This window comes from Notothenia rossii (genome assembly GCF_949606895.1).
Source record: "Notothenia rossii genome assembly, chromosome: 3".
NCBI classification, from domain to species: Eukaryota; Metazoa; Chordata; class Actinopteri; order Perciformes; family Nototheniidae; genus Notothenia; species Notothenia rossii.
This window is the reverse complement of record NC_136901.1, coordinates 79,629,232-79,641,412: the sequence shown is the minus strand read 5'-3', so window position 1 is coordinate 79,641,412 and position 12,181 is coordinate 79,629,232.

Here is a 12,181-nt window from a genome sequence, read left to right as displayed (position 1 = left end):
TACTTCCTTTCAAAGTGAAGACTGATTGGTTGACACATGTCTGTTCTCAGGATGTTGGTGATAGAGCTTAATGCAGCATGATTTATGAAGTAGATTTGCTAGGTAAATCTAAAATGTTTTATAAATGAACAACATGCCTCCTCTCTAAAGAACCAATACCTTACCGTGGTGGAGAGGTTTGTGTGCCCTGATGAACCTGGGGGCTGTGTTGTCTGGAACCTTGTGTTCCTGGTAGGGTCTCCCATGGCAAATTGGTCTCAGGCAAGGGGCCAGACTAAGATGGGTTCAAAGACCTCATGAAAGAAAAACCAAGAAGCGAGGATACCCGGCCCGGAGGAAGCCCGGGGTCACCTTCTGGAGCCAGGCACAGAAGGAGGATTTGTCGGCGAGCGTCTGATGGCCGGGCTTGCCACAGAGCCCTGCCGGGCACAGCCCGAAAAGGCAACGTGGGCAACACCTCCGCTTCACCGTCCAGAGGGCCCACCACCTACGGGAAACAGCGATGGGGTCGGGTGCGCTGCCAGAAGGGTGGCAGTGAAACAGAGGGTCTCGACAGACCAGACCCGGGCGACAGAAGCTGGCTTTGGGGACGTGGAACGTCTCCTCTCTGGTGGGGAAGGAGCCGGAGCTTGTGTGGGAGGTGGAGCGTTACCAGTTGGATCTGGTTGGGCTCACCTCTACGCACAGCGTCGGCTCTGGAACCTTACTTCGGGATAGGGGTTGGACTCTATTCTTCTCCGGAGTTGTCCAAGGTGTGAGGTGCCGGGCGGGTGTGGGGATACTTACGCGGGTTATGGGGGGGGGGGGATTCTGACTGTTGTACGTGCTTATGCACCAAACAGCACATGTGCGTTGCGTGTTGAAGTCTCTCAGCTATTCACAAAACTATGATGATGTTTTATTGTTTTGTCAAGGACTTTGTAACTTTGTGAAAAGCGCTTTATAAACAAACTTTACTTACTTACTTACATGTGGGCAATGATGGAGACACTTGGAGGGGCGTGATTGGGAGGAACGGCCCCCTTGATCTGAACCGGAGTGGTGATTTGTTACTGGACTTCTGTGCTAGTCATGGATTGGCCATAACAAACACCATGTTCGAACATAAAGATGCTCATAAGTGTACGTGGTACCAGAGCACCCTAGGCATAAGGTCCATGATCGATTTCGTTATTATATCATCGGACCTGAGGCCGTATGTGTTGGACACTCGGGTAAAGAGAGGGGCGGAGTTTTTAACTGATCACCATCTGGTGGTGAGTTGGGTCGAGTGGCGGGGGAAGCCTCTGGACAGACCTGGTAAGCCCAAACGTGTAGTGCGGGTGAACTGGGAACGTCTGGGGGAGGCCCAAGTTCAGGAGGTCTTCAATTCACACCTCCGGCGGAGCTTTTCGGGCATCCCTGTTGAGGCGGGGGACATTGGGCCAGAGTGGGCGGTGTTCAAAGCCTCTATTGCCGAAGCCGCGGCGGGGAGCTGTGGTCACAGGTCTTAGGTGCCTCAAGGGGCGGTAACCCTCAAACCTCCTGGTGGACACCGGTGGTCAGGGAAGCCGTCCGACTGAAGAAGGAGGCCTTCAGGGATATGTTATCCCGGGCGAGTCCTGAGGCAGTTGCAAGTTACCGACAGGCCCGCAGTAGGGCCTGGCTCATTTCGTGGCATCTGCAGGCAGTGGCAAGTACTTCCGGCATCTGCCACAGAGGCCGCTACTCCGTGGTATCTGTGGCAAGTATATGCCACAGATGTGGTATCTGTGGCAAGTATATGCCACAGCCACAACTTGCCGTGGCAAGTAAATGCCACAACCATGCCAGTATATGCCACAACTTATATATGCCACAACTTGCCGTGACAAGTATATGCCACAACTTGCCGTGGCAAGTAAATGCCACAAGTTAAGAGTTAAGAGAAGGTTTACCGTAGCTGCCACCCGCCTTCCGTGGCAAATGCTGATATTTAAACCCGTATTTATCGCGTAAAATGTCGCTGTTTTAGCATGACTTTATCGGACTGATCTGTACACAAGACTGATGATCTGTTACTGATGGTCCGATCATATTTTTTAAAAAGATTAAACATATGTTCAGATAATAAACGTGCTATTTTTATGATAATACTCAATATATATTATTAGTAAGTTGACATAAAGATCTAACATTGTTGACCAGAGGTGGGAAATAGGCTAACTTGTATACTCAAGTACTGTACTTGTGATTTAGAAATAGCCTAGTTGTACTTTAGTTGAGTATGTAAATGGTATGTTACGTAGTAGGCTACTTACCCCACTACAACTCAGAGGTAAATTGTGTAATTGTAGCCTACTCCCCTACATTTATTTAATACGCTACCTTTAGTTACTTACTACAGATTCTGATTAATGATGATACATATAATCAAGTCTTAAATCAGACTTTATAGTTACTCCTGGAGTAAATTCACAAGATACCCTACTACAGTATACAAAGTCATTAAAACTAGCTGCACCTTTACCAGCTTTGAGAACACTTTCATGATCAATCATTATAATGAAAACATGTAATATGCACTTTAAGTATATTGTTATGCTAATCATTTTGCGCTTTTACTTGAGTAACATTTTAATGCATGACTTTTACTTGTAACAGAGTATTCCAACATTTAGGTTGGCTACTTCTACTTTTACTTCACACTAGAACCACAAGGGGTCGCTGTATAGCCTACCTAAAACCACCAACGTGTCAAATGAACGAATGCATTGATTTTCAAGGTACAATGTTATTTTATTTATCATACTAGAACACAATGAGTGTTGCCACTACATTGCCGTGGCATGTGCCTTGGCATTTGTGGCATCTCCCACAGAGGCCACTACTCTGTGGCATCTGTGGCAAGTATATGCCACAGCCACAACTTGCCGTGGCAAGTAGGCTATATGCCACAACTTGCCGTGGCAAGTATGCCACAACTTGCCGTGGCAAGTAAATGCCACAGATGCCACAACTTGCCGTGGCAAGCATATGCCACAACTTGCCGTGGCAAGTATATGCCACAACTTGCCGTGGCAAGTAAATGCCACAGATGCCACAACTTGCCGTGGCAAGCATATGCCACAACTTGCCATGGCAAGCATATGCCACAACATTTGCGCATGCTGAACGGGAGTTGCCACAAGATGCCAGAGTTAAGAGAAGTTTTACGGTAGCTGCCACTCGCCCTCCGTGGCAAATGCTGATATTTAAACTCGTATTTATCGTGTAAAATGTCGCTGTTTAGGCATGACTTTATCGGACTGATCTGTACACAGGACCGATGTGCGATCTCTATTTTTCAAAAAGATAATAAATTATCATTTATATTCAATTTTACTTGGAATAGCCTACGTGGTTTGCTAAAATAAACAAACGTGCTATATCTATGATAGTATGCTAAACATAGGCCTATATTGTAATAAAAAAAAAAATATTGGCAAGTGAGCGTTGCAACGCAAGCCCTTGGCAATTGTCGCTTCTTGAGGGGAGTTTCCACTGCTTGCTACGATAACCAGGTGTATTGTTACTAGTAAAGACAAATAATTAAAAATAAATATCTGTATTGATACAGCAACGTGTACAATGGTGTTATTAGACTTGGCTACAGACTTAGGGCAGCTGTAACTGATTGCAGTTGCCACTGCTAGTGAGATGCTAAGATTTATATTTTATAAATGAGGCAAAGGACAGTTATATTTGATTGTACACATGTATAAATGTGTTATTTTAAATCCAGGCATATGTACTTAATTTGTATTATTTGCGTTGTTAATAAACAGATTAATGTCATTGTATCTGTTTTGTTGTTTAATATTTTAATTCTGGTTGAACATTTTTATTTAAATGCTTCAGATTATTCTTATTAGATATTGATATCGGTGAATCCAAACAAACCATGTTATTCCGTTAAGACAATCATGACAGTATATTAAAAATCAAGACACAATGCATGCTTTTTTTATCCATCCTTTTATTGCGTTTTGAAAGTGGTGAACAATTAACATGAAGAATGTTCTCTTAAGCATGATACTCCAAGCAATCCTCATTTAACCGTATAAAGTTGATTTAATATGTTGAGGAAAGAGGGTTACAATGTAATATAATTACACCCTTGTTAAAACTTTTTGTGTGCATCAGTAAAAAGGTTATATGTCATGCATGCAAATATCAAATCATTGTGTTGCTAATTAACATAAACAGATTTTGATATGATACGTTGTATTTAATTTATTTATCTAAAATGTTGAAATCTTTGCGTTACAGCAAATAATAATAATAAAAAGAAACAGGAAATAATTTACGCATTATTAGTAGATATTTATCTACAGAGTATCTAAAGAATAAACAATATAGCCTACTGAATATGTAAGAATACACTACAATAAACCATCTCACTAAAACAAATAGAAACATATATTTGTCTTTCTTAACCCTTTCATCCATGAATTATGAAAGCCTCACTCAGGATTTTTTTACCAATTGTTTTTATTGCTCTTGGGACATGAAAAACAAGATTTTAACTTTAGTTTATTTTTATCTATTTTTTTCAAATTTAGAACATTTAAAAATACATTTAAAAAAATAATTTTAAGGATGATGTTTTCCTTATTAATAAGTCACAAATCACAAACTCAGTAAATGAACACTGACATAACAAAAACACAGAAAATGACCACTAGTTGTCATAAAGTAAAACAGTAACAATAGGAAATTACAGTCTTTTCAAGTGAATGTATATATTTATATATAAAACAAACAATAGAAGCACACTTACTGTCAAGTAGCCTATACCAACATTAACATAAGATAATCCTTATGTGTATTATGTATGATGGAAATCCATCAAGGGTGAAAGGTTATATCATGTGCACAGCTATTGCTTATGGCAATGAAAATCGTATTGGTCCCGCCATGCGTTTTAGAAGGGGGATGATTTTAACCGTTTTTATTTCAGGGGGGATGCCATCCCCCCTCAACTCGAGTACCGACTATTATCATAAAAATAGCACGTTTATTTATTTTAACAAACCACGTTCTCCAAGTAAAATCTATAGAACATATGTTTAATCTTTTTGAAAAATATGATCGGACCATCAGTAACAGATCATCAGTCTTGTGTACAGATCAGTCCGATAAAGTCATGCTAAAACAGCGACATTTTACGCGATAAATACGGGTTTAAATATCAGCATTTGCCACGGAAGGCGAGTGGCAGCTACCGTAAACCTTCTCTTAACTCTTAACTTGTGGCATTTACTTGCCACGGCAAGTTGTGGCATATAGCCTACATGCCACGGCAAGTTGTGGCATATATAAGTTGTGGCATATACTTGCCACGGCAAGTTGTGGCATGGTTGTGGCATTTACTTGCCACGGCAAGTTGTGGCTGTGGCATATACTTGCCACAGATACCACATCTGTGGCATATACTTGCCACAGATACCACGGAGTAGCGGCCTCTGTGGCAGATGCCGGAAGTACTTGCCACTGCCCGCAGATGCCACGAAATGCGCTTGCTGTCTCTCCAGGCCCGAAGGGCAGCAGCCTCAGCCGTGGCCGAGGCAAAGCAGCGGGTGTGGGAGAAGTTCGGAGAAGCCATGGAAAAGGACTTTCGGGCGGCACCAAAGTTGTTCTGGAAAACTGTCCGACACCTCAGGAGGGGGAAGCAGGGAACTATCCAAGCTGTGTACAGTAAGGATGGGACGCTGTTGACCTCAACTGATGTTAGGGCATTGGAAGGAACACTTTGAGAAACTCCTGAACCTGACAACTCCGCCCTCTATGATAGAGGCAGAGCTGGAGTATGACGGGGGATCGACACCAATCCCCCGGGGGGAGGTCACTGAGGTAGTCAAGCAATTCCACAGTGGCAAAGCCCCGGGTGTGGATGAGATCTGCCCAGAAATGCTGAAGGCTCCGAGTGTTGAGGGACTGTCATGGTTGACACATCTCATCAACGTTGCGTGGAATTCGGAAACAGTACCGAAGGAGTGGCAGACCGGGGGGGGTGGTTCCCCTTTTCAAAAAGGGGGATCAGAGGGTGTGTGCCAATTATAGAGGCATCACACTACTCAACCTCCCCGGGAAAGTTTACTCTAAGGTACTTGAAAGGAGGATCCGGCCGATTGTCGAACCTCAGATTGAGGAGGAACAATGCGGATTCCGTCCTGGTCGTGGAACGACGGATCAGCTTTTTACTCTCGCAAGGATCCTGGAGGGGGCCTGGGAGTACGCTTATCCGGTCTACATGACCGGGTTCTCAGGGAGTTACTGTGGGAGGTGCTGCGGGAGTATGGGGGGAGGGGGTCTCTACTCAGGGCCATCCAATCTCTGTACTCCCAAAGCGAGAGCTGTGTCCAGGTCCTCGGCAGTAAGTCGGACCCATTTCCGGTGAGGGTTAGCCTCCGGCAGGCTTTGTCACCAATCCTGTTTGTAATATACATGGATAGGATTTCGAGGCGTAGTCGTGGGGGAGGGGGTCTGCAGTTCGGTGGACTAAGGATTGCACCACTGCTTTTTGCAGAAGTTTGTGGTTCTAATGGCTTCATCGGTCTGCGATCTTCAGCTCTCCCTGGATCGGTTCGCAACTGATTGTAAAGCGGCTGGGATGAGGATCAGCACCTCCAAATCTGACGCCATGGTTCTCAGCAGGAAACCAATGGACTGTCCACTCCAAGTAGGGAATGAGTCCTTACCCCAAGTGAAAGAGTTAGGGTACAATGGAGCGTGAGATGGGCCGGAGAATCGGAGCAGCGGGAGCGGTACTGCAGTCGCTTTACCGCACCGTTGTGATGAAAAGAGAGCTGAGCCAGAAGGCAAAGCTCTCTACCGGGCCATTTTCGTTCCTATCCTTACCTATGGTCATGAAGGATGGGTCATGACCGAAAGAACGAGATCGAGGATACCAGCGGCCGAGATGGGTTTTCTCCGCAGGGTGGCAGGTCATCCGGGAGGGACTCGGAGTTGAACCGCTCCTCCTTCCAGTAGGGCCTGGCTCATTTCGTGGCATCTGCAGGCAGTGGCAAGTACTTCCGGCATCTGCCACAGAGGCCGCTACTCCGTGGTATCTGTGGCAAGTATATGCCACAGATGTGGTATCTGTGGCAAGTATATGCCACAGCCACAACTTGCCGTGGCAAGTAAATGCCACAACCATGCCAGTATATGCCACAACTTATATATGCCACAACTTGCCGTGACAAGTATATGCCACAACTTGCCGTGGCAAGTAAATGCCACAAGTTAAGAGTTAAGAGAAGGTTTACGGTAGCTGCCACCCGCCTTCCGTGGCAAATGCTGATATTTAAACCCGTATTTATCGCGTAAAATGTCGCTGTTTTAGCATGACTTTATCGGACTGATCTGTACACAAGACTGATGATCTGTTACTGATGGTCCGATCATATTTTTTAAAAAGATTAAACATATGTTCAGATAATAAACGTGCTATTTTTATGATAATACTCAATATATATTATTAGTAAGTTGACATAAAGATCTAACATTGTTGACCAGAGGTGGGAAATAGGCTAACTTGTATACTCAAGTACTGTACTTGTGATTTAGAAATAGCCTAGTTGTACTTTAGTTGAGTATGTAAATGGTATGTTACGTAGTAGGCTACTTACCCCACTACAACTCAGAGGTAAATTGTGTAATTGTAGCCTACTCCCCTACATTTATTTAATACGCTACCTTTAGTTACTTACTACAGATTCTGATTAATGATGATACATATAATCAAGTCTTAAATCAGACTTTATAGTTACTCCTGGAGTAAATTCACAAGATACCCTACTACAGTATACAAAGTCATTAAAACTAGCTGCACCTTTACCAGCTTTGAGAACACTTTCATGATCAATCATTATAATGAAAACATGTAATATGCACTTTAAGTATATTGTTATGCTAATCATTTTGCGCTTTTACTTGAGTAACATTTTAATGCATGACTTTTACTTGTAACAGAGTATTCCAACATTTAGGTTGGCTACTTCTACTTTTACTTCACACTAGAACCACAAGGGGTCGCTGTATAGCCTACCTAAAACCACCAACGTGTCAAATGAACGAATGCATTGATTTTCAAGGTACAATGTTATTTTATTTATCATACTAGAACACAATGAGTGTTGCCACTACATTGCCGTGGCATGTGCCTTGGCATTTGTGGCATCTCCCACAGAGGCCACTACTCTGTGGCATCTGTGGCAAGTATATGCCACAGCCACAACTTGCCGTGGCAAGTAGGCTATATGCCACAACTTGCCGTGGCAAGTATGCCACAACTTGCCGTGGCAAGTAAATGCCACAGATGCCACAACTTGCCGTGGCAAGCATATGCCACAACTTGCCGTGGCAAGTATATGCCACAACTTGCCGTGGCAAGTAAATGCCACAGATGCCACAACTTGCCGTGGCAAGCATATGCCACAACTTGCCATGGCAAGCATATGCCACAACATTTGCGCATGCTGAACGGGAGTTGCCACAAGATGCCAGAGTTAAGAGAAGTTTTACGGTAGCTGCCACTCGCCCTCCGTGGCAAATGCTGATATTTAAACTCGTATTTATCGTGTAAAATGTCGCTGTTTAGGCATGACTTTATCGGACTGATCTGTACACAGGACCGATGTGCGATCTCTATTTTTCAAAAAGATAATAAATTATCATTTATATTCAATTTTACTTGGAATAGCCTACGTGGTTTGCTAAAATAAACAAACGTGCTATATCTATGATAGTATGCTAAACATAGGCCTATATTGTAATAAAAAAAAAAATATTGGCAAGTGAGCGTTGCAACGCAAGCCCTTGGCAATTGTCGCTTCTTGAGGGGAGTTTCCACTGCTTGCTACGATAACCAGGTGTATTGTTACTAGTAAAGACAAATAATTAAAAATAAATATCTGTATTGATACAGCAACGTGTACAATGGTGTTATTAGACTTGGCTACAGACTTAGGGCAGCTGTAACTGATTGCAGTTGCCACTGCTAGTGAGATGCTAAGATTTATATTTTATAAATGAGGCAAAGGACAGTTATATTTGATTGTACACATGTATAAATGTGTTATTTTAAATCCAGGCATATGTACTTAATTTGTATTATTTGCGTTGTTAATAAACAGATTAATGTCATTGTATCTGTTTTGTTGTTTAATATTTTAATTCTGGTTGAACATTTTTATTTAAATGCTTCAGATTATTCTTATTAGATATTGATATCGGTGAATCCAAACAAACCATGTTATTCCGTTAAGACAATCATGACAGTATATTAAAAATCAAGACACAATGCATGCTTTTTTTATCCATCCTTTTATTGCGTTTTGAAAGTGGTGAACAATTAACATGAAGAATGTTCTCTTAAGCATGATACTCCAAGCAATCCTCATTTAACCGTATAAAGTTGATTTAATATGTTGAGGAAAGAGGGTTACAATGTAGGCTAATATAATTACACCCTTGTTAAAACTTTTTGTGTGCATCAGTAAAAAGGTTATATGTCATGCATGCAAATATCAAATCATTGTGTTGCTAATTAACATAAACAGATTTTGATATGATACGTTGTATTTAATTTATTTATCTAAAATGTTGAAATCTTTGCGTTACAGCAAATAATAATAATAAAAAGAAACAGGAAATAATTTACGCATTATTAGTAGATATTTATCTACAGAGTATCTAAAGAATAAACAATATAGCCTACTGAATATGTAAGAATACACTACAATAAACCATCTCACTAAAACCAATAGAAACATATATTTGTCTTTCTTAACCCTTTCATCCATGAATTATGAAAGCCTCACTCAGGATTTTTTTACCAATTGTTTTTATTGCTCTTGGGGCATGAAAAACAAGATTTTAACTTTAGTTTATTTTTATCTATTTTTTTCAAATTTAGAACATTTAAAAATACATTTAAAAAAATAATTTTAAGGATGATGTTTTCCTTATTAATAAGTCACAAATCACAAACTCAGTAAATGAACACTGACATAACAAAAACACAGAAAATGACCACTAGTTGTCATAAAGTAAAACAGTAACAATAGGAAATTACAGTCTTTTCAAGTGAATGTATATATTTATATATAAAACAAACAATAGAAGCACACTTACTGTCAAGTAGCCTATACCAACATTAACATAAGATAATCCTTATGTGTATTATGTATGATGGAAATCCATCAAGGGTGAAAGGTTATATCATGTGCACAGCTATTGCTTATGGCAATGAAAATCGTATTGGTCCCGCCATGCGTTTTAGAAGGGGGATGATTTTAACCGTTTTTATTTCAGGGGGGATGCCATCCCCCCTCAACTCGAGTACCGACTATTATCATAAAAATAGCACGTTTATTTATTTTAACAAACCACGTTCTCCAAGTAAAATCTATAGAACATATGTTTAATCTTTTTGAAAAATATGATCGGACCATCAGTAACAGATCATCAGTCTTGTGTACAGATCAGTCCGATAAAGTCATGCTAAAACAGCGACATTTTACGCGATAAATACGGGTTTAAATATCAGCATTTGCCACGGAAGGCGAGTGGCAGCTACCGTAAACCTTCTCTTAACTCTTAACTTGTGGCATTTACTTGCCACGGCAAGTTGTGGCATATAGCCTACATGCCACGGCAAGTTGTGGCATATATAAGTTGTGGCATATACTTGCCACGGCAAGTTGTGGCATGGTTGTGGCATTTACTTGCCACGGCAAGTTGTGGCTGTGGCATATACTTGCCACAGATACCACATCTGTGGCATATACTTGCCACAGATACCACGGAGTAGCGGCCTCTGTGGCAGATGCCGGAAGTACTTGCCACTGCCCGCAGATGCCACGAAATGCGCTTGCTGTCTCTCCCTCCTTCGCGTCGAAAGGAGCCAGTTGAGGTGGTTCGGGCACCTAGTAAGGATGCCACCTGGGCGCCTCCCTAGGGAGGTTTTCCAGGCACGTCCAGCTGGGAAGAGACCGAGGGGTAGACCTAGGACCAGGTGGAGGGATTATATCTCTTCACTGGCCTGGGAGCACCTTGGAATCCCCCGGTCAGAGCTGGTTGATGTGGCCAGGGAAAGGAAGGTTTGGGGGAACTGCTACCTCCGCGATAAACAGGAGAAGATGCATTGATGGATGGATGGATGGACAACATGCCCTCAATAAAACCAACATATAGTTCTACTTTAATCAAGGTATCATTAAATACATTATTTATATGCGGTGGAAGAAGTGAGATCATCTACTTCAATATAAATAACAATACCAAAATGTACTTATATACTTCACTTTAATTTCAGCTATTTGAAGTAGGGTTCATTTTAATTGCTTTATAAACTGCTGGTGAGTTCCCCCTGGGGATCAACAGTCTTTCCATGTTTTGTCATTGACATTTATGAAAATACTCAAGTAAAGTAGGCCTATAGGACTGTAGCATAGCATAGGCCTTCTTACATCTAGTAATACTTCGTATAGTTTACTTAGTTACTTTTCTTCTATGTTGACTCTAGTTTGTGAAGGAAATAATTGTTTTGTTTTTTTTAAATGAAGAGAGATGAGATTAGATGAAAGGAATTTCATCAACAATTGATTTAAACTCTAAACTCACGTGCCAGTGCCAGCAGAGCTCCCATCAAAGGCATGCTTGGGTTTGTGTGTGCCTAAGACATTTACCGGGTCTTTGTTTTGAAACATTTTGAAGTACAACATGCATTTATCTTGTTTTATTTGATTCGAAAGTTCACTGTGATTATTGAGTAATGTTTTAAAGTCTGACTAGAGCCATTGGAGTAAAAAAGCCGTTGGGATACATAAGGAAATAAAGACAGAAAAATGATTAATACATTTAAAAAAATTAAATCATATCCCTCGGAATATTTAGAGAAACATAAGAATAACATTAACAAATTAGAATATATCATGTGGGGCTTTTCAACACAAGGCTAATTGGACAAAAGCAATATTTGGTGTCGTAAAATACCTTTCAGTCATTTTTAAGGGCTTTAATTGTTAAAGAGGATCCTGTGGAGCAGAAGTATTCTCAGAGAGTGTAGAGAGATACAGGTTTAGTGAGTTTACATTAAAGCCTACCTAGTGGAACTGTTTGGATCCTCCCTCTCCGTTAAGGCTACACCCCTTTGTCCTCGCACCCATTCATC